General features: G+C 39.0%; 1 pseudogene; it reads left to right on the forward strand.

Annotated features, from left to right (window-relative positions):
* Positions 1-366: 366 nt before the first annotated feature.
* LOC101440769 (olfactory receptor 7C2-like) lies at positions 367-24,391 on the forward strand (annotated as a pseudogene).
* Positions 24,392-24,763: the final 372 nt, after the last annotated feature.

Consider the following 24,763-nt stretch of genomic DNA (forward strand, 5'->3'; position numbering starts at 1 on the left):
TATTTGGACAAGCAAGGGGCTCAAAAGAGTCAAAGGTATATTGAAAAAGAAAAATGAAATAGAGGAATTGCACTTTCAGACTTCAATCATACTGTAAAGCTACAGTGGTCAAAACTACATGGTATTGGCACCAAGGTATACATAATGATGAATGGAATTAAATCTAGAGTTCAGATATAGATCCTGTAATAGACAGTCACCTGATATTAGACAAGGCCACCAAGCCCATTCAACTGGGTGAGAATGGCCTCTTCAATAAATGGTGCTTGGATCCATTTCCAAAGAATGAGAGATGAATGGCCTCTCACACATTATACAAAAATTAACTCAAGATGGATCAGAGGTTTAAATATAAGATCCAAGACCATGATATTCCTAGAAGATAACAAAGGGAAGCATCTACAGGATCTTGTATTAGGAAATGGTATCATTAAGTTTGCCCCCAAAGCATCAACAATGAAAGAAAAAATAGATAAATGGGACTGCCTCAAAATTAAAACTTTTGGATCTCAAAAGTTTTATCAAGAAAGTGAAAATGCAGTCTACTCAATGAGTGAAAATATTTGGTAACCCATATATCCGATAGGGGCCTAATGTCCACCATACATAAACACTGCATCCTGAAAATAAAAAGACAACCCATTTCAAAAATGGGCAAGTTACTTGAATAGACATTTCTCCAAAGATAAAACAGAAATCCCTAAAAAGCACATGAAATGATACTAAAAATCACTAGCTTTCAATGAAATGCAAATCAAAACTAAAATGAGATATCATCTTACACCCGTTAGAATGGCAGCTATTAAAACAACAAAGCACTACAAGTGTTGGAGAGCATGTTGAGGAATGGGAACTATTATCCACTGAGTGGGAATGTGGAATTGTGCAAATTGTGGCTGACAGTTTGGCATTTCCTCAGGAAGCTAACTATAAAACTGCCATATGATCCAGGAAGCTCATTGCTGGGTATGTACCTAGAACAAGAGAAAGCAAGAATATGAAAAGATATATGCACACCAGTGTTAATGACAGCATTATTCACTTTTGCCACAAGTTGGAAACAACACAAATATCCATCAACAGATGAATGGATAAAGAAATTTGGAATGTACATAAAATGGAATATTACTCAGCCATAGGAAGGAATGCACTATTAACACATGGGATAGCATGGATGAACTTTGAAGACCTTATGTTGAGTGAAGCAAGCCATGCAATGAAGGAAAAATATTACATGAACTCACTGATTTGAATTAAGCAACACAAGCATGCTCATTGAGCAAGTCTGGAAGATATGTTTAAAGGAGACAGGAAGGGAGAAGAAGTTTGTGAATCAAATCCCAAATGGACAAAATATTTGATAAGGTGGAAGGGCACAATTGACCATTGGATGGGCAAAACATTGGTCCAGTGATACTGGTTGGGTGGTGTTGGTGGTGCAGTGATACTGGTTAGGTGGTCTCTAAGGGGATAAGGTAGGGAGGATAGTTTAGACTGTCCATGGAATTTGGGGGGGGGGGTTGGATTCAGAACATGTGAACTCAGATTTACAGGTATTGGGTTGAAACTACATTGGGATTGTTCTTTTGGCAAATACAGCAGGTGTAGATTACTGATTTAGGGTGTTGGAAGTGGGGGGCATGTGGGAAAGGTCATGCCAGGAACAGGCTTTTAGAGAGTGTGTAGCACTCATCTTGTCATAGTGTGTTGTATCAGGGGATGGAGATTCACATAATGAGTAGCAATATGTTTTACTCCCATCGTGGGGAGTACTGCTATGAACACAAATAGAGGGACAGGAGTTTCTTGAGAACATAGGCAGTACCTAATAGGGGAGGACAGACCATTATTTTAAGTCCTCAATGTTGTTGCTAACAACCATGACTCTAGTACTTCAACGAGTTAATCTTGGTGGTTACCATTAGTCTGAGAGGAGACAGAGGCAGGAATAGAATAGATGGAACATGGGACATATTGGGGATGATGGAATTGCCTTGATCCGGCAAGGATGGATACAGACCATGTCAAAATTCACCAAAATCTATAACAGTTTATGATTCAATATGTAAACCACAATGTGAATCACTGACCAAGGTTAGTAGCAATGTTTCAATATTGATTCATCAATTGTAACAAATGTAACATCCACATTTAAAATTCTATGAATTGGTTCAAAACTTCTTAAAAAAATGAAGCCTAATTTATTGCCAGTTTCCATTAATAGTCAAATGGAATATAGTCATGGGTTCGAAGGTTAGATATAGAATATATACTAATTTAGAAAAATGAAATAAAGTAAAAATAATTTGGGGTATCAAAAAATGAAAAAACGAAGAAGTTTTTGCCTTTTTGCCTTTCATCACTGCAATAGGTATTGCCCTGCATGTATAATGGCAGGGAAATTTCTTTCATTTCTTCCTCAGTATCTACATTCATTCTTTTAGTTTTTTTCCAATTACTATGTTTATATTTTTAAAAGTTTTAAGTCACAGTAATTCACATAGACAGTATAGGGTACTCCTAAATATCCAACACCAAACACTTGGTCCCTTCCCCAGCAATGATCTTTTTACATGTTCATATTATATTTGCTGCAGCTGAGGTACAGATATTGAAACAATTGCTTTCAAACATGGTTTCATTTTGGTTTACATTAAGGTTTATATTTTATACTATACAATTTTCTAAACTTTTAGTTATGTTATATTTTACATTATGGTTTACATTTTAGCCTATAGAATTTTTTACTTTTTTGGTGTAATTTAACATGTCCTATATCCATCATTGCATGACCTTGTGGAGCACTTCCATTGCCCCACAGTTACACTGATTCCATCTATTCAATACCTCTTTCCCCCTCCCCTCAGGGCCCACAATGACAATCAATCGTCATTACTAGAAGGATCATATTCACAGATACTTTCAACAATGCTGAGGGCTTGACATGCTGCAATGTCCTAACCCATTGTGATCCACTAAGTCTCTCCCGAGACCCAATTCTCTTTGTTTGAGAACATCAGTTCTCCACAGGTTGTGGGTATACCTTCACACTCATTGTATGGATCTCCACCCAATGATATACTCACTATGACAAATGAAGCCTGCCCTGGGTCAGATGTCCCTCCTTAAGCATCTTAAACAGGTAAACTTCATTATTATATTTTCTAAAGAGTTTTCTCAACAGTATAGTTTCAAACACATAACTGGCAATCTCCCATGTTCAAATGTTCCCCTGAACCTCCCACCAATTTCTCGTGCCATCTAACCCATCCCCCATTTCCTAGCCATCCTCAACCCCAAAAAGCCCCACAAAAGTTATCTCTATGCCCCCATCTTGTCCCTTCCCTGTACAAATACTTACCTCTAGCTTATCATAGATTTCACCCATGTAGGTGTCAGCTCAAAACCTTCCTCTCCCCCTAACCTCCTTTAAGTCTATTATACAGTCTTTAGTTCTCTGAGACAGCTTGGTTTACTTATTTCTTATCAGTGAGGTCATGTACTATTTGTTTTTCAATGCCTGGCTTGCTTCACTCAACATACGGTCCGCAAGATTCATCCATGTTTTCACATGTGTTTGCATTGTGTTCCTTGTTCTAGCTAAGTAGCATTCCATTGTATGAATATACCACTTATTTATCCATTCATCTGTTGATGGGCATTTGGGTTCATTCCAACTTTTGGCATTAGTGAATAGTGCTGCTGTTAATATTGGTGTGCATATATCGATTTGTGCCCTTGCCTTCAGTTCTACTGGGTATATACCCAACAGTGGAAATGCTGGGTCAAATGTAAAAACTATAGATAGTTTTTGAGAAACTGCCAATTTGTCCTCCAGAATGGCTGGATCTTTCTGCATTCACAACAGCAGTGGGTAAGTGTTCCCATTCCTCCACATCCTCAGCATCATTTGTAATCTGCTGTGTGTGTGTGTTTTTTTTTTTTTTTTTGATAGTTGCCAGTCTCATGGGAGTAAGATGATATTTACAAGAAATTTTGGATGACAGAAGAGTTCAACTATGGTGGGGGAGGAACACTGGTGTAGGGTGTTATTGATGGGGGACACATGGTTGGGGAAATGTTCTCCAGGGCCTGTATACATGGTACATAAAAATATTTGGATATTTTCATTGTATTTACAGTTAAAAATGACAACTGAAGTAGTGCTGTGTGCCTAGCCAGGGCATCTCTATCACATTACCCAATGGAACAGCAACAATCCATCAAGTGCAATGGGAAAGACCAATAAAGAAGGATGATCCAACAATGAGCACTTGATACTGTTGACTATGCTTATGAGGCTGTGCGCCTGAAAGGTGTCTAAGATTTACCTCCTGAGAGCCTGCATGTTGCTCAAATGTGGTCACTCTCTAAGCCAAACTCAGCATGTAAATACATTACCTTCCCCCCCAGTGTAGGACATGACTTCTGGGGAAGAGCCTCCTTGGTGCCACCAAGGTATTGCTACCAAGCACCAGCTGATGATATAACCAGAAAAATACCTTGAATAAAGGGGACAACTCAGACCAGCAGAATATCTCAGCCTTCATGTAGTATCAGGTGTGAAAAATCGCTTTATGACCTTGAATAAAAGGGGGAAATGGAAACAACAAATGAGTTTATATGGCTATACGTCTCCAAAAAAGAGTCAGTAAGTCATCAGAGGGGTCATGCTTATGCACACCTGTCCCAGAGACAGCCAAAGTAGATACAACCACAGGTACTGGTTCTCCTGAGGGCTACAGAGACCTCAGGTACTATGGTCATGGAAGATGCCTCTGGAGTTTCAGTGCCATGTCAGTTGGCCCTACTTTGGAGTTTGTCTTCCTGAGTGTGATGGAGTTGGACTCAGATATGACTTTTTTACACATGCGTCTTCTGTCACTTTTACTGTACCTATGGTTGGCACTGGGGTTGTTGTATACTCCGGAGCCCTGAATCTCTGGACTGCCATGTGATAGGCAGGCCCTTAGCCTCAGCAGACTTGCAAATCTTACCCTTTGTTTTATTGGACTAACCCTGGCCAGGTAACAGTGAGGTGGTGAAGAAGGTCAACCACCACACCAGGGAGCCAAGAGTGCTTACAACAGCAAATAGGAGAATAGCATCCATCATCCATGTGGAATTTAAGTCTCCTCTTGATATAGAGGTGGCGTGAACATAACCTTCCCAGCACCCACAGGATGGAGGAAAAATGTATGGATTATAATGGACTTGCTGATATTTTTCTATGTAACAACTGTGATTAGTAATGGAAGAAATTTTAGCGTTGATGTTGAGAAATTGGCCACAGTAGTTGCTGAGTTTAGTGAGAGGGAAGAAGTGATGTGATGTGGGGGCATTTTCAGGACTTGGAGTTGTCCTCAGTGGTACTGCAGGGACAGATGCTTGACATTGTATGTCCTGCCATGGCCCACTGTGTGGACTGGGGGAGAGTGTAAACTACAATGTAATGTAGACTATTATCCATGTGGAGCAGCAGTGCTCCAAGATGAATTCATCAAATGCAATGAATGTCCCACGGTGCTGAAAGAGGTTGCTGATGTGGGAGGAGTGGGATGAGGGAGTAGTGGTGTATATGGGAAACTCTTATATATTTTCGTGTAACTTAAAAAAATAAAGAGAGAAAATATTACTTTCAATTGGGAAAGGGGAAAAGGAGAGGTCTTTGGGTATATGGGGATAACCAATATTCTGTATGTGACTTTTCTGTAACCTAAAGCTTCTTTGAAGACAAAACAAAGCAAAAAAAATAAGACACTGGGTGAAAAAATGGAAGCAAATGCGTTGTGTTTACAAGACAACAGATCTTACAGTGATGAAAGACAAAATGTAATAAAAACCATATTACATATATTTTTTCTTTTTTTAATTGTTTCAAACTTTTTAAAAATGTTTTTTAACTTTATTCATTATTTTAAAAAATCATCATTATTGTATCATTTTCCTATTAATTGTATTTGGCTATTTTGTTTGCTTCAATTTGGAAAAAGTTTTGGTCAAAAAGGGTTACAACTGTGGCAGGTGAGGTTCATTGGTGTGGGATGTCAGAGAGCAGGAATGCATGGGAGGAGGTTTACCTGGGGCATAAATATAAGGCATATGAATGTGCTCAATTGTTCATGAGACATTGTCACAGTGGGTGGAGATCCACACAGTAACCAAAGAAATATCAAATTCCCTTTCTGGGGAGATCTTCTATATTCTCTGTTGTAACTGCAAGAATCCACAAAGCACAGGGGCAGAGACTAAGGAAAGAGGATGGACCATTGATGCACCCTTGATTGTGATGACTGTACTTGTGAACCTTTACTTCTGAAATTGAAACTTAACATATTATTATAAGTTGCATAAGAATTAACTCCTGAGATCTTCCTTGTTGCTTAAATGTGGCCTTTCTTTAAGTCAGTACTCAGCATATTAATGCATTGCCTCTCTGCCATTGTGGGACATGACTCCAGGTTTGAGCCTCCCTGGTACTGAGAGATTACTACCAAGGAACTACTAGCAATGCAACTAGAAAAACACCTTGACCAAAAGAATAAAAAGTTAAAGACAAATGAATTTATATGGCTAAACAACTTCAACCTGTGTTGGGAGGTAATTTCCGAGGTTACACTTATGCACATCTCAGTAGGAACTTATAGACCATCAAAGTAAATATTGCCTCAAATACTGGGGCTCTTGACAGCTCTGGAGAAATACAGACACTTTAGACAGGGCAAACAATTCCGGAGTTTTGTGCCCTGACAATGGGCTCTACGTTGTAATTTATGTTCCCAGTGTGATAGAGCTCGTCTCAGTTGTGTTTTCCCTGCACATTGCTCTGATACCCCTCCTTCTGAGCCTATAGTTAGTACTAGATATGATAGTTGTAAGTTTAGGAACTTAAAAAATAAATATATGTCAGTTGTTCCCAGAATCTCAATAGACTTGCAACACCTAATCTCCAGTTCATTGGACTCAGCAGGACAACTAACAAGGACCATCTCAAGGAACAGAGAGTATCTACAAAAGTAAGCAAGAGAGACCCATCCATCTGCCCTATAGTACCTAAGTGCCCTCTCAAGTAGAGTTGGAATGGGCATCACTATTACAGGATCCTCCAGATTGGGGAATGGACAATGGACTAGAATAATCTTACAGTTGTTCTATTGTGGATTTGTGATCCTAGTGATGAAAGAACTTTTATCGTGGATGTGCAAGCAATGGCCACAGGGGTTTCTCAGGGAAAGGAGAGGGGAAAAGTCGGTGTAATTGGGGGGCATTTTGGGGACTTGGGAATTATACTGAATGACATTTCAATGACAAGTACAGGACATTGTATATAATGTAATAACTTGCAAAAATGGGGCGGTGGGTGTAAACTACTTTCTAAGCTGTACTCATCACTTAGTGACAATGATCCAAGATGGGTTCATCAATTGTCACAAATGTACCACACTAATTAGGGTGTTGCTGTTGTGGGAAAATGTGGGAGGGCTAGGGAGCAGGACATATGGGAATCCCTACCTATTCTGTGTGGCATTTATGTAATCTAATTTTATTTTAAAAAATAAATTTAAAATATTTTGAAAACAAGAAAAAGAATTGAATATACATTTGTCCAAAAAAGAAATACAAACGATAAAAAACACATGAGAAATGTTCAACATCACTAATGACTAGGGAAATGCAAATCGGAGCTACAATGAGCTATCATCTCCTGCTTATCAGAATGGATGCTATCCAGAAGACAGAGATATACAGCTGTTAGACAGGATGTGGAGAGATAGAAGCACTTATTCACTGTTTGTGGAAATGCAGAATGGTACAGCCACTGTGGAAGACAGGCATTTTCTAAAGAAGTTGAATATAGACTTGACACATGACAGTGCAATGCCATCCCTGGGTATATACCCACAAGAATTGAAAACAGTGACACAGACAACCATCTGTACACCTATGTTCACAGCGGTATTATTCTTGATTCCCAAAAGTTGAAAACAACCTAGGTGCCCATCACCTAAAAATGAATAAACAGACTAGGGCTATTCATGATGGAAGGATATTCAGCTCTAAGAAGAAATAAATTTATAAAGCATATACCAAAATGAATGAGCCTGGAGGACATTATGTTGAGTGTAGAAAGCCAGAGAGAAAAAAACACATAATATATTGTGTTACTATAAACCAAATCATATATTGTATAATTCTCTCTATATATATGTATACGTATGTATGTATTTATGTATATGTGTATATATATAGATAGATTTATTGGGGAAAGTAGATTTATTGTAGATTAATTAGGGAAAGTGTATTTTATTCAATTGTATTTTATTTTTATTTTTAAAATATTGTTTATGTTTTCAATTATTCAATGTAAAAAGTAAACTTTAAAAATGAGGAGAAAAAGAACAATGAATTTCTCCTTACTTTAACTCTTCTTTCAGACAGTGCAGAACACCACTACTGACCATAATGTTATTCAAGAAAATTTTTGATAACTAATGATTAACTATGACCACCTTTCAGGGACCATTCCAGGGAAATAGGAGATGTTGGAAGGTCACGCAATTTTATGCAGGAATATCTTGTGAACTTACAAAGAAGCTTCCATTCTAAGAGGTATTATTGCACGGGTACCCACTATTCTTTATCATTTGCATTGAGTATGGTTTTGAATATAAATGTCAAAAAATGGGTAACAGGGTTAATAAATAAATAAATGGATGGGGCCCCAAGGAAAGGAATAAACATATGTGCCATCCAAGTTCCTCCCAAGGCACAAAATTAGAAGGAAAAGAAGTTCTTTTCTATTTTGGGCATATAACTCATGGGAACCAAATTGCTCAGAGAATACAGTAAGAATGTGACAATTCTTTCAATGGTCATCTGAGGGAAATAATCTTTTTGGAACCGAGACATCATAAATATGCCCACTCCTCTTTTATCTTCAGCTTAATAGCACCAACAGGAAGGAAATATAACTGTGCTCTTGGGGTGAAATTATGCCTAATGCCACCTCCCTGTTCATCCTTGAAGCTGAGTTGTAGGTTCCATCACTTATGAGGGAAATTACTTGGGGTAAAAGCAACTCAAAGAAGGCATTTTGAGCATCTGCTATGGGAAACTGGTAGATTGGCAGGAAGAACTTTCAGAACATGAATTCTAATGGGGCAAAATAAATGGTGAGTCTATCCACTTAAAGACTGTACTCAGTCATGCAGGCCCTTCAAACATTTTCTCTACCTCTCTGTTCCAGAAGACAATTCTAAGTATCTCTCTTAGTGAAAATTGACCTTCTCTTTTCACAATCTCTCAAGTGTTTCTTACCCAGTATATTAAACATATTTCTGTAGCCAATAAAATTGTCTCCATTCTACTCTCTCATGGATTCTCCTGGATCAATTATCTATAAAACATCATTCATTCATTCATTCATTTTCATTCAATCAAGAGATATTTATTAGGCACTCTGAAATCATCACTTGCAAACCTTTCACACATTTTCTGACAATTACTTAATATTCCTCTGCCCTAGTTTCCATTTTTGTAATGGGGATACTTGTGATTAGAAGACAATTACAAGAGCATCTAAAATGTTACTAAGCACCTACAAATGTTCATTAATATAATTATTACACCACTGTAAATACATTACCAATTTGTAAATAGAAAGTGTATTGATGAAAAACAGACTGAGCTAATGCATATAAAACACAGCATAGCACTTGTCACATGGTGGTGTCAATAGATTTTAACTATTTTTATTCTCGGTTATTTAATATTTACAAATTTCCGTTCTCTATATCAGGAGTTTAATATTTTGGTTAATATTGGAGGTAATTCTGCTCTGTTTTAAAAGTCTAAGAATACATCTAATGTGACAACTTTTTGTCTCTTGTACTCACTTTTTATACTTTTCTAATAGTGAGAAGAAGGGTTTGCATAATGTAAAAAAAGAACTCCCATGTGACTGGAACTTGATAGAAGTGATGGGAGCACAATATTGTGACTGTTCAAAATACCACTGAATTTTACACGTTTACTGGATATCAATTACCACCCTAGAAACTACTCATTAAAAATCGGTATTCAGCTGCCAGTGAGTCACTTGCAAAATTTGAACTGTTGCCTTCAAGTACTTATATCTCTTGTTTCTTTTCCTCATCACATTGCTCTGGTGGGATATTCCAGCATGCTGGTAAGTCATATTAGTGTCATATTTCTTCTTTAATATTTAAGGGGAATTCTTCTACTGATCCTGACACCAGGTCATTTTGGGAGGTGAGTATTTGCCATTTACTTTAATTTCTGCCTTAGTGATTTATCTACTTTTTTCCATCCCAAATTGAATTTGGACACAGGTATTTTCCAAAAATAGGTTCACTTACTGGAGATTTTAATATTTTGACATGGTGACACAAGTTAGATGATCTTATCAAGTGTAGCATTTTCTTACATCTGTGGCAATTTGTTTCATTCTTACTTTTATGTATTTCCATTCAATATCTATTTTTCCAATTGAATAGATTTCTGACTAATTTTCCCTATTTGATGGTTTTTGCCAGAGTTTTCTTTGAAATTTTTTGTTCAATTCTAGGGTTTTACTTCCTTTTAATTCATTAACTATAGGTATTATCTTTACAATTTACGCCCTTCTCCTTTGCCTGTTTTTGTTTTGCAGAATTTTTACCACCAATATCAAACTTTAAAAATTTTTATTCCTTGAATGTGTATGTGTCCATTTGCAGTTTGGAATATATACTGGAAGAAAATGAATCTAAAAATCAGGATTAACATTGCAACTTAAAGGAGATCATGTTTAAAAACTATTTTATTGATACTTATTAATAAATCATCAGTTCATCCAAAGTGCACAATCAATGGAATTTGATATAATCACATAGCTGTGCATTCATCACTTAAAACACGATTACAGCATTTTCATTATTTTAATAATAACAATAATAAACAAATAAGAAATTTCTTCACTTCCCCATCTCTCAGGGTTGATCAAAGATGATCACTTAAAAATTTATTTTAGACTGTTGCACACATTTTACCTTGACTATTGAAAATATGGGTTTCTCTGTAAAATGTCTGTGTTCTAATTAAGTTTCTTCATCCCAGAGCAGCAGACAATTTATCTATTTATAACAGTACATGACAGTATTAGATTTCCATACTAGATAGAAATTTATAATCTTACATTTTTGAAAAGGAATTTTAATTCCCTTTAGTGAAGATGGCACTCTGCTTTAATTTCATTTTAGTGCAATAAGAGTACGATGCAAATTTTATCAAACATCATTTATTTTGTGCATATCCATTGTGAATTGTAAACATCCAATATCTTTTTTTTTTAATTTTTTTATTTTTTATTGACTTTGTAATAATATTACATTAAAAATATATATGTGAGGTCCCATTCAACCCCACCCCCCCACCCCCCCTCTCCCCCCCCCCCCCCAACAACACTCGTTCCCATCATCATGACACATCCATTGGATTTGGTAGGTACATCTTTGGGCACCTCTGCACCTCATATACATTGGTACACATCATGGCCCATACTCTCCTCTATTCCATCAAGTGGGCCCTGTGAGGATTTACAATGTCCGGTGATTACCTCTGAAGCACCATCCAAGCAGCTCCATGTCCCGAAGACGCCTCCACCTCTCATCTCTTCCTGCCTTTCCCCATACCCTTTGTCCATTATGTCCACTTTTCCCAATCCAATGCCACCTCTTCTATGTGGACACTGGATTGATTGTGTCCGTTGCACCTTTATGTCAAGAGGAGGCTCAGATTCCACCTGGATGCTGGATGCAATCCTCCCATTTTCAGTTGTAATCACTCTAGGCTCCATGGTGTGGTGGTTGTCCTTCTTCAACTCCATCTTAGCTGAGTGTGGTAAGTCCAATAAATCAGATTGTAGGTGCTGGAGTCTGTTGAGGCTCAGGATCTGGCTATCACATTGTCAGTCCAGAGATTCAAATCCCCTAAATATATCTTAAACCCCAACATTAACTGCACCTCCAGCACATTAGCATGAAAGTCTTATGAAGGGAGATCCCATCTGAGTCCAGATTCATCACACATAAACACCATTTCCAAAGAGGGGCCATCTGCCCTGGTAGTTAACCCCATCGGCCATGACCATAACTCGCATGGGTCTCTTTAGCCCTCAAAGGAACCACTATCTGGGGGTTGTTTCTGCTTTATCTGTCTCTCTGACTCTGCTCAGTTGTGCATGAGGGCAAACCTTCTGCCAGCCTCCAGACTCTTTTTTAGAAACTCGTAGCCATATAAACTCATTTCTCCTTTCCATTTCCCCCTTACTTTAGGTCAAACAGCATTTTAAAGTCATGTTATTTTATGTAGACATGGATATTCTGCTGATCCGCATTGAACCTTCCGTATAAGGTCATTTTCCAGTTGCATCATCAGTTGGTAGTTGATAGTGGTCCCTCGTTGCCAGGGAGGCTCATCCCCGGGTGTCATGTCCCACGCTGGGGGGAAGGCATTGCATTTACATGCTGAGTTTGGCTTCGAGACTGGCCACATTTGAGTAACATGAAGGCTGACAGAAGGAAATTCCCAGGCACAAAGTTGCTCTAGGCCTTGTTCTTATTTTGGGTTTATCAGCTCACAAGCATAGTCATTAGTATCAGGGGCTCACTGTTGAACCCTCACTCCCTCCCGGTCCCCACCACTGTACCTGGGAGACTGTCGCTGCTCCCCTAGGGACCACAACAGAGCACCACTGGCCAGGAACCCAGTACCCCCCCTACTGTGGTTTTTAATTGTTGCCACTATGAGTATATCCAAACATTACCATGCACTCTGGACATATGTTCTGTACAGCTCCCTGTCAGTCATATATCACCTGTCATTGGTATCCCATACCAGTATCCCTCCATTGCCATTGTTGAAACACTCTGTGATCCAGAACTCCCCGAAATTTGAAGCCCAATATAATGTCATGGTCCCTTACTAGGGAATGGCATATAGCGATGAGTTTAAAGGATAGATAAAGAACTTGGATAAAGTTAGATAAAGAACTTAGATAAAGAATGTTGACTTGAAAAAATTCCACATCCTATTTTTTTCTTTCCCCCCCCCCCCCCTAATTATTCAGCTTTTCTTCACAGGAGTCCTAGACCACAGCAATATATATATATATAATATACAGCACTCCCACACATCCACCAGAAAACCTTTTCCCTTCCACAGTGATACTCTTACGCCCTATTCATATCATATTTACTTAAAGTGATGTACAGAGTCTGAGACATTAGCTTTCTAACAAGGTGACATCTGTGCTTACATTATGGTGCATACTTTAGGATACACAGTTCTTTACATTTTTAGTTATCCTATGTTTTACATTATGGTTTACATTATCAGTCTGTCATCTCCTATATGTTATGGTGTAATATTACATGTTTTATATCCATCCTTGTGTACTCTCAAGAAACTCCTCTCTTACCCCCCATTTACTTTGGTTCCACACATTTAACGTCCATTTTCCCTTCCACCTTGGTGCCCTCAGTGATAGCCAACCTCCGTTTCCTGAGGAGCCACTTCCAGAGATAGATGGAATAGTGTTCAGGGCCTAACTTGCTCAACTGCCCCAATGCCCTGGGAGCCACCCTTTCTCTCGAGGGATACAGTTCCCTCTATTGGATGGCATTAGTCCTCCCCAGGATGTGGGTCCACCCCCACTCTCACTACTTGGGTTTCTACCCCATGGTGTCACCCACTCTGGCAGAATGAGCATTTAGACATTCCCCAGGAGCCCGTCCTGCATCAGACCCTCCCCTCCGAGCATTCTAAACAGGTAACCCTCTTTATTATATTTTGATATGATTTTCTCGGCATTTTACTCTCCACCAACACCTGACCCTCTCCTGGTTCGTATGCTACCCCTCCCTCCCCCCACTTTTGGGCAACGTTACCCATCCGTCCCTCCCCAGCCACCCTCAAACCCGCAAAGCCGCAAGCAAAGGCAACCCCTTGCCCCCCTTTTATCTCTTCTTTGTGTTCATACTTACCACCATCTCGTCTTAAATTCCACCCCTGCAGACATCGGCTCATATCCTTCCTCCACCCTCCGACTTCCTGCAAGCCTATCGTTCAGTCTCTTGCTATCTAGGGCAGCTTGTTTATTTCATATCATTGAGGTCATGTAGTATTTGTCCTTCAATGTCTGGGTTGCTTCACTCAACATAAGGTTCTCAAGATTCATCCATGTTATCACATGTGTTTGTAGTGTGTTTGTTCTTACAGCCGAGTAGTATTCCATTGTGTGTATATACCACATTTTATTGATCCACTCGTCTGTTGATGGGCATTTGGGTTGATTCCAACTTTTGGCAATAGTGAACAATGCTGCTATGAACATTGGTGTACATATATTGGTTTGTGTTCTTGTTTTCAGTTCTGCTGGGTATATTCCCAGCAGTGGTATTGCTGGGTCATATGGCAAATCTATGGCTAGTTTTTTGAGAAACCGCCATACTGTTCTCCAGAATGGTTGGGTCCTTCTGCATTCCCACCAGCAGTGGATGAGTGTTCCCCTTCCTTCACATCCTCTCCAGCACTTGTATTCTTCTGTTTTTTTCATAGCTGCCAATCTTATGGGTGTAAGATGGTATCTCATTGTGGTTTTGATTTGCATTTCCCTGATAGCTAGAGATTTGGAACATTTTTTCATGTGCTTTCTTGCCATTTGTATTTCTTCTTCGGAGAAGTGTCTGTTTAAGTCTTTTTCCCATTTTTTAAATGGGTTGTTTATCTTTTTATTTTCAAGATATAGGAGTTCTTTATATATGCAAGTTATAAGTTTCTTATCAGATATATGATTGCCAAATATTTTCTCCCACTGTGTGGGCTCCCTTTTTACTTTCTTGACAAACTCCTTTGAGGTGCAGAAGGCTTTAATTTTGAGGAAGTCCCATTTATCTATTAGTTCTTTTGCTGCTCGTGCTTTTGGTGAGATATTCATAAATCCATTACCTATTACAAGGTCCTGTAGATGTTTCCCTACACTGCTTTCTAAGGTTTTTATGGTCTTGGCTCTTATATTTAGGTCTTTGATCCATCTTGAGTTGATCTTTGTATAAGGTGTGAGATGGTAATCCTCTTTCATTCTTCTACATATGGCTATCCAGTTCTCCAGACACCATTTGTTGAATAGGCCACTCTCTCCCAGTTGAGAGGGTTTGGTGGCTTTATCGAATATTATGTGGTTGTATATGTGAGGTTCTATATCAGAGCTTTCAATTCGATTCCATTGGTCTATATGTCTCTCCTTATGCCAATACCATGCTGTTTTCACCACCGTAGCTTTATAGTATGTTTTGAAGTCAGGTAGTGTGATTCCTCCAATTTTGTTTTTCTTTTTCAGTATGTCTTTGGCTATTCGGGGTCTCTTTCCTTTACAAATAAATTTCATAGTTAGTTTTTCTAGTTCCTTAAAGAAGGCTGCATTGATTTTTATTGGGATTGCATTGAATGTGTAGATCAATTTTGGTAGGATAGACATCTTAATAATGTTCAGTCTTCCTATCCATGAACAAGGAATAGTCTTCCATTTATTTAGGTCTTCTTTGATTTCCTTGAACAATCTTGTATAGTTCTCAGTGTATAAGTTCTTTACCTCTTTAGTTAAATTTATTCCTAAGTATTTGATTTTTTTATTTACTATTGTGAATGGTATTTGTTTCTTGATTTCCTCCTGATCTTGCTCATTATTGGTGTACAGAAATGCTACTGATTTTTGCGCATTGATCTTATAACCTGCGACTTTACTAAACTCATTTATGAGTTCTAGAATCTTCGTTGTAGATCTCTCAGGGTTTTCTATGTATAGGATCATGTCATCTGCAAATAATGAAATTTTGACTTTTTCCTTTCCAATTTGAATGCCTTTTATTTCTGGTTCTTGCCTCAGTGCTCGAGCAAGTACTTCTAAGACAATGTTAAATAGGAGCGGCGACAGTGGGCATCCTTGTCTTGTTCCTGAGTTTAGAGGGAAGGAGTCTAGGATTTCTCCATTGTAAACAATATTGGCTTTAGGTTTTTCATATATACTCTTTATCATGTTCAAAAAATTTCCTTGTATTCCAATCATTTGGAGTGTTTTTATCAAGAAAGGGTGCTGTATTTTGTCAAATGCTTTTTCTGCATCAATAGATATAATCATGTGATTTTTTTCCTTCAATCTGTTTATATGGTGTATTACGTTGATTGATTTTCTTATGTTGAACCATCCTTGCATACCTGGGATGAATCCCACTTGGTCGTGGTGTATAATTCGTTTAATGTGTTGTTGAATACGATTAGCAAGTATTTTGTTAAGTATTTTTGCGTCTAGGTTCATTAGAGAAATTGGTCTGTAATTTTCCTTTCTTGTGATGTCTTTGTTTGGCTTTGGTACTAGGGTAATGTTGGCATCATAGAAGGAGTTGGGTAATGTTCTTTCCGTTTCGATGTTTTGGAATAGTTTCAGCAGGATTGGTGTCAGTTCTTTCCGGAATGTTTTGTAGAATTCACCTGTGAAGCCATCTGGCCCTGGGCTCTTCTTAGTTGGGAGATTTTTAATAACTGATTCTATCTCTCTGCTTGTGATTGGTTTGTTAAGATCATCAATTTCTTCTTTTGTCAATATGGGCTGCTTATGTGTTTCTAGGAATTTGTCCATTTCCTCTAGATTGTCATTTTTGTTGGAATATAGTTTTTCAAAATATCCTCTTATGATAGTCTTTATTTCTGTGGGGTCAGTGGTGATATCGCCTTTCTCATTTCTTATTTTGTGTATTTGCATCTTCTCTCTTTTTTTCTTTGTTAGTGTTGCTAAAGGTTTGTCAATTTTGTTAATCTTCTCAAAAAACCAGCTCTTGGTCTTGTTTATCTGTTCAAGTGCTTTCTTATTTTCTATTTCATTTAGTTCTGCTCTTATCTTTGTTATTTCCTTCCTTCTTCTTCCTGTTGGGTTACTTTGTTGTTGTTTTTCTAATTCCTTCAAATGTGCAGTTAGTTCTTCAATTTTTGCTCTTTCTTCTTTTTTGATATATGAATTTATGGCTATAAACTTCCCTCTCAGTACTGCTTTTGGTGCATCCCATAAATTTTGGTATGTTGTGTTATCATTATCATTTGTTTCAAGGTAGTCATTGATTTCTTTTGAGATTTCCTCTTTGACCCACTGTTTTTCTAAGAGTGTGTTGTTTAATTTCCAAATCGTGGTGTGAAATCTGGGCTTCTTTCCCTTGCAAATCTCCAGCTTTACTCCACTGTGGTCAGAGATAATGTTTTGTATGATTTCAATCTTTCTGAATTCGTTCAGCCTTTCTTTGTGGCCTAGCATATGATCTATCTTGGAGAATGATCCATGTGCGCTTGAGAAAAATGTATATCCTGCTGTGTTTGGGTGTAGCGATCTATATATGTCTATTAGTTCGAGCTCCTCTAATATACTATTCAGATGTTTTGTTTCTTTGGTGATTCTCTTTTGAGATGTTCTGTCCAGATTTGATAGTGGTGTATTGAAATCCCCCACTATAATTGTAGATGTATCTATTCTTTCACTTAGTTTTTCCAGCGTTTGCCTGACGTATTTAGAGGCACCCTTGTTAGGGGCATAGATATTTATGATTGTTCGATCTTCTTGACAGATTTTCCCTTGGACTAAAATGTAGTATCCTTCTTTGTCTCTCACAATTGTTTCACATTTAAAGTCTATTTTGTCTGATATTAATATAGCTACTCCTGCCTTTTTTTGGTTATTGTTAGCTTGTATGATTGTTTTCCAGCCTTTCACTTTCAATCTCCATGCGTCTCTGGGTCTAAGATGTGTCTCTTGTAGACAGCATATGGATGGGTCATATTTCCTTATCCAATGTCCCAGTCTGAATCTTTTGATAGGTGAGTTTAATCCATTGACATTCAGTGTTATTACTATCAAGGAATTATTTGTGTTAGCCATACTTTGATTGGATTTGTGTTTGTCATATTTTGTTTGTATATTTTTTTTGTCTTTTTTGTTGTTGTTGTTAGTCTTATACTCTCCTCCAACTTTGCCTTTCCTGTTTTTTCCTTTCTTCCTGCAGCACTCCCTTTAGAATTTCTTGAAGGGGAGGTTTCTTGTTGGTATACTCTTTCAGTTTCTGTTTGTCTGCAAATATTTTGAACTCTCCATCATATTTGAATGCTAGTTTAGCTGGATAAAGTATTCTTGGTTGGAAATTTCTTTCCTTTAGTACCTTGACTATATCATACCACTGTTTTCTTGCCTCCATGGTTTCAGAAGAGAAATCAGCACTTAATCTAATTGAGCTTCCCTTGTATGTGATGGTTTTCTTTTCTCTTGCTGCTTTTAGGATTTTCTCTTTGTCTTGAGCATTGGATAATTTGACAAGTATATGTCTTGGGGTGGGCCTGTTGGGGTTTATGACTTGTGGAGTGCGCTGTGCTTCTTGGATATGTACATCTGTCTCTTTCAGTAGATTTGGGAAGTTTTCAGCCATTATTTCCTGCAACACTCTTTCTGACCCCTTTCCCTTCTCTTCACCTTCTGGAATGCCTATAATACGTATGTTTGAGCGTTTTGCATTGTCATTCAGGTCCCGAAATCCTAATTGGATTTTTTCTATCTTCTTATTGACCCCTTCTACTATCTGTTTGATTTCTGATGTACTGTCTTCCACATCACTAATTCTCTGCTCTGTCTCTTCTAGTCCGCTGATATTTGCTGCAAGTGTATTTTTGATTTCTTGAACTGTGGTGTTCATTCCCATCATATCTGTTATGTTTTTGCGTATGTCTGCAATTTCCCCTCCAAGTGATGTCTTCATGTTGTTAACCTCTTTCATTACTGCATCAAATTTGTCGGTGATAATTGTTCTGAGATCTTTCATTGCTTGTGCCAAGTTTTGCTCCCCTTCGTGATTATTGGTTTGTTGATTGGATTCAGCCATGTTTTCCTGATTATTGGTTTGGTTCGTAGATTTTTGTTGCTTTCTGGTCATCTCTTTATTTTGACGAATTTAATCAGTTCCTTAGCTTCTTTTTCTGCTCTTGGAGGTTAATTAGTTGTTATTTTTGCACAGGTGTTATATCTTCTCTTTGTCACTTTTTTCTTCTTATTCTAGTTACTTGTTGTTGGTTAAGTTCACTTTAGAGGAAAGTATTAGTGTTGGGGAAAGGCAATTGTGTAAGCAAGGGAAAAGTGTAAAGTTGTATTGGTGATGTATGTTAATAAAGCAAGAATATGAGATCTGGGAGGATGGAGGTTAGATTCATGTAGATTGTATAGAGTTATAGCTGTAGGTAGAGTACCTTTTATGAAGTTGATGACTGAATTTGGGAGGTGTATGGTATGAATTACACAGCTATTGTTTTCATGAGAGAGGGAAAAAGAAAAGAAAGGTAATAGTTTCAAGAGTGGATAGTAGACAGAAAACAGAACAAAGGTATTAGAAATTAAGAGTTAGACACTTTGTGGATCAAAGAACGGGAGGTGGGGGGTGGAATATAGGAGAGACAGTAGATGATAGTGGATATCAAGATGCAGGGGAAGGGGGATAGTGTAGGTAGCCTAAATCAGTTCACACAGAAATGAGGCAGTGGAGGATGGGAAAACCCAGCAAATGTGAGGTGTTCCCTGTAGCACCTATTGTATACTTGAATTAAAGTAAAAATAAGTGGAAGATGAGGGACAAGAGGGAAAGAGAAAACCGAAAAAAAAAAAAACTAATTATAATAAAGAAAAAAGAAAGGCAAGAAGAAAGGAAGAAAGAAAAAGAGGATGGGCAAACGGTGGGGAACGGATAGGGAGAAGAGAGATACAGGTACACACGTGTCACAATTGCAACACTATCTAAAACAACAACTTCCCCCCGCTTTGCCCTAAAACCCCCGTCTGTCTGCCCAAATGGGTCTGCAAGCACCTCCCTTCCCACAAACCCCCAATAGGCCGCCCAGGGCCCACGAACTCCCCAGTACTGCAGATGCTCCAAAAAAAAAAAAAAAAAAAAAAAATTAAGTAAAATAAATTAAAAAAAAACAAAAAAACAAAAAACAAAACAAAAAAAAAAACAGAAACCCCTCCGCAGGCCCGGCTCCGCCCGCCGCGGAGGCTTGGACCGGCTCTGCCCGGCTCCTCACGCTGCCTTGGCCTGGCCTGGCTCCGCCCAGCTCCGCTCGCTACAGCGGCCCAGCCGGCTCCGGCGTCCACCTCCCGCCACCACGGCCTGGACCGGCCCTGCCCGGCTCCGTACCCGCCTCGGCTTGACCCGGCCCCGCCCGGCTCCAAACGCTACCGCGGCCCGCAGCCGGGGCCTGAACCGGCCCCGCCCGGCTCCAAACGCTACCGCGGCCCGCAGCCGGGGCCTGAACCGGCCCCGCCCGGCTCCAAACGCTACCGCGGCCCGCAGCCGCGGCCTGAACCGGCCCCGCCCGGCTCCAAACGCTACCGCGGCCCGCAGCCGCGGCCTGAACCGGCCCCGCCCGGCTCCAAACGCTACCGCGGCCCGCAGCCGCGGCCTGAACCGGCCCCGCCCGGCTCCAAACGCTACCGCGGCCCGCAGCCGCGGCCTGAACCGGCCCCGCCCGGCTCCAAACGCTACCGCGGCCCGCAGCCCTGGCCTGAACCGGCCCCGCCCGCTTCCAAACGCTACCGCGGCCCGGCTCCGCCTGGCTCGGCCCCGCCCGGCCCCGCTCGCCGCCGGCGCAGCCCGGCCCGGCTCCGGCGTCCGCCGCTGCGGCCCGGCCTGGCTCAGCCCCACCGAGCGGGGCTAGATGCCTCGTCTCCGCCTACCCAAGGAGGGAATCCTCTACAGGTAGCTGGGATCTCCGTGTATATTTCACAGACGAATCCTCTCTGTTACCTTCCCTCCAAATCGATGTCCAGACACCTCCGGACCAGCAAAAATCCCGAAACAATCCGGTCCCAAAGAGTCTCCAACGCCGCCCAGCCGATTCCCTGCAGAAGACTCTAACAGGGATGTTCACTCAGCCGCCATCTTGCCCCCTCTCCCAATATCTTTTATCCTCAAAAATAAATAACCTTTCTGTGTTTAATAATTAGAACTATCAAGTAAATTTTTTGCTATTAAAATTTTCTGCATGGAATATTTTCTCATTGAGTTTTTCCGTATTGTGTTCCTATTTTTCATCTTTTCCTCTCATATTTCTACCAAAGACTTAATATTCCAATATGAGCATGATTTTTAAAGCATACATCAATCTATGTAGAAATTTATATAATTCATATATCTATACATTCATCTATATTGCTTCTATCAACTACGATTTCCTTTTCTACGGTTTGAAATTTATTTAACAATACAGAGGTACAATTTAAAGTTACATTTTCCTAAATTATCACTTTTTCATAATTTTTAAACACCTCTCTAAGATAACTAGGAAATAAATATATTCAGGTTAATATGAAAAATTTAATATATCCTAAATAATGGTTAGCATCAAATTAAATTTAATGTTTCTAATGTTATTCCCTTTAAAACAGAAATAAAAACATCATTGCCACACATTCTGTTATTCTTAAATTTTGTCTCGAATTTCAAGACAATGCAGTGGTTAACATGGAAATGACTGTTAGAATTTTTTATTTAAGCTAAAGAAATTACTTCTGCATTCATTAGAAACATCAAGTATTGTATAAAAATTTCTACTTTTTCAGTAATAAGTTAGTTTTAATCAAAGGCAAGAATATGTATTTTAAGAAAGTCTGACAATTAAATATTGTTTAAATGTCACATTAAACAATATAAGAGGGTAGGGAGAGGGAAGAAGAGATATGATGTGGGGGCTTTTTCAGGACATGGAGTTGTCCTGGGTGGTACTGCAGGATCAGATGCTGGACACTGTATGACCTGCCATGGCCCACTGGGTGGACTTTGGGAGAGTGTAACCTAAAAAGCAAGACATTATCCATACAATGATCCAAAATGTATTCACCAAATGCAATGAATGTGCCATGATGATGAAAGAGGTTGTTGATGTGGGAGGAGTGGGGTGGGGGGGTGGGGGGGGTGGCTGTTAGAATTTAAATGGAAAAGGTATTATTTATAAATTATTTGGAGAAAGTAAATAAATTTGAGAAAATGCAGACAATATCATGACATAATAAATACCAAAAAAAAAAGTGTTCCCTAATGTAAATGAAATGTAAAGAATATGATAAATGGGCAAATTGCATTCTTAAACACATTAAACCTAAAATACTGCAAAACATGAATAATCATGCTTTTCATTATCCACACCATGAGAAAATTTACCAAAATGGTCCTTATATCTCTAGAAGGCATTTCCTATTATTGGAATTGGAAAAGGAACTAAAAAAAAAGCCAACACTTCATTAATTAATTTAAATCATTAATGGAACCCTTATTAAAATTCCAACAATATTATCCCTTCATGTGGCAGAATGATTATGAATTCATATTCAAGAATTAGCTGGGACCAAGAATGAAAATAGGATAGAATGCTAGGTGACTTTCTCCATATAAAATTTAAATATTTAAGAAGATAGGTAATTTTTTAAAAGAACCATAAGATTTTAAATCTTGATAACTCTAAAAGCATAAATAATAATGAAAAAGATGATCCTTTTAAGACAGTGACCAAAGGAACACCAGAAGTTTAATCATTGAGCCAAGACTTATAGTTAGATCAAAGAGAAAATATACTATGAAAAATTGGGAAAATTGCATGTGCAAGGTGGTGTATGGAAACTCTACTTTTTCATAACTTTCCTGTAAATCTACCAATGGTCTAAAAAATTGTATATTAAAATTTAACAAATAATTATTTATCATTAAAAAAACCTGAATGAAATATCTAAAAATAGTGTTACATAAATCGAATATGCTACTTCCATGTCGTGGAATGTTTTTAATTTGATGAGAATTGCATTACATTGGAAAATGTTCATTGGATTCCCTGATGTGAAAAGAGAGCAGTATTTATTTAGATTCTATTTCTGTTGAATTTATATAGGAAAAACTGCAATATAAATGAAGTGTAAGCAATGATTAATCATTAGAGCAGATATTAATTTTTAGTCATATGATTGCCAATGGTCCCCCAAAATTTAACATTTACAAATAATTCAAAGGTAGAGGAAAGGAATTTGGAAATTTCTCATGATTGGAAAAATCTGCTCTTGAGTGGGGAAATTTCTTGAACTGAAAGGCCAAGAGCAGCTTCATTTTATGGTGGGAAGCCTTGGAGAGATAAGCAAACAGGAGAGCATTGGATTCCAGGTAGCAAAAGTAACCAAAATTTGTCAGCAAGGAGAAACAATTATTAGGCAAAATGTACCACATCATGAGCTACTCAGTTTCGGATATTGCTATCATTCTGAGAATACCTATTTAGTGTGATGGTTTTGTTCCTTTTTTCCTAAATCTGTGCAAACCCAGCCGTTCCACGGAAACAAGAAACCAAACAGGATTTGCAAAATTTCTCCTCCTGGGATTTACAGAGGAGCAGGACCTGCAGCCCCTGCTGTTTGGGCTATTCCTGTCCATGTACCTGATCACACTCTTGGGGAACCTGCTCATCATCTTGGTCATCATCTCAGACTCTCACCTTCACACGCCCATGTACTTCTTCCTCTCCAACCTATCCTTGGCTGACATCGGATTCACCTCAAACACCCTCCCAAAAATGCTGCTGAGCATTGAGACACGGAACATAAATATCAGCCATGCAGGCTGCCTAACCCAGATATTTTTTTTCTTTGTGTTCGGATGCCTGGACGGACAGTTTACTCCTGACTGTAATGGCCTATGACCGCTTCGTGGCCATCTGCCACCCCCTGCACTACATGGTCATCATGAACCCCCAGCTCTGTGTCCTGCTGGTTCTGGGGTCCTGGTGTGTCACTGTCTCATTATCTCTGCTTGAGACCTTGCCTGTCTTGAGGCTCTCCTTCTGCACAAACATAGAAATCCCACACTTTTACTGCGACCTTCCTGAACTCCTGAAGCTCGCCTGTTCTGACACCCTCATCAATAACATATTAGTGTATTTTGTGGCTACTCTTACAGGTGTTTCTCCTCTCATTGGGATCCTCTTCTCCTATTATCAGATTATCTCCTCCATTCTGAGAATTTCATCAGCTGGTGGTAAGTACAAAGCTTTTTCCACCTGCGGGTCTCACCTGTTAGTTGTCTCTTTGTTCTATGGCACAGGCATTGGGGTCTACCTGAGTTCTGCAGTCACACCATCCTCTAGGAAAAGTCTGGTGGCCTCGGTGATGTATGCCCTTGTCACCCCCATGCTGAACCCCTTCATCTACAGCCTGAGGAACAGGGGCATTAAGGGGACCCTGGGGAGGCTCCTTGGTTGTTCAACTGCCTCTCAATGATGGGGCCATTGGAGAACTGTCATAGTAGGCAGGCTCAAAGTACTAAGAGCCAGAAATCAATATTTTGAGTATATGCACATTTACAAATTTTTAATCAACTAATTTCTCAGATCTTTCTTTAGGCTTTTCCTACCTTTCACTCTACTGTTTATAAAGCCATAACTTAGATCTACTTGTTCACTTCTTAATTGGTAAATGCAGTGATTTGAATTGAACTTGATACTCTCACTTATCTATATTATTGATTTGGATTTGGTTTAAAATAAATCTTAAGGGAAGCATATGTGGCTCAAGTGATAAGGGCCCCTACTACCATATGGGAGTGCCTGGGTTTGATCCCTGAGGCTTCCTGGTGAAAGAGAAGAGAAAGCG

This window comes from Dasypus novemcinctus, chromosome 30 (assembly GCF_030445035.2).
Source record: "Dasypus novemcinctus isolate mDasNov1 chromosome 30, mDasNov1.1.hap2, whole genome shotgun sequence".
NCBI lineage: Eukaryota > Metazoa > Chordata > Mammalia > Cingulata > Dasypodidae > Dasypus > Dasypus novemcinctus.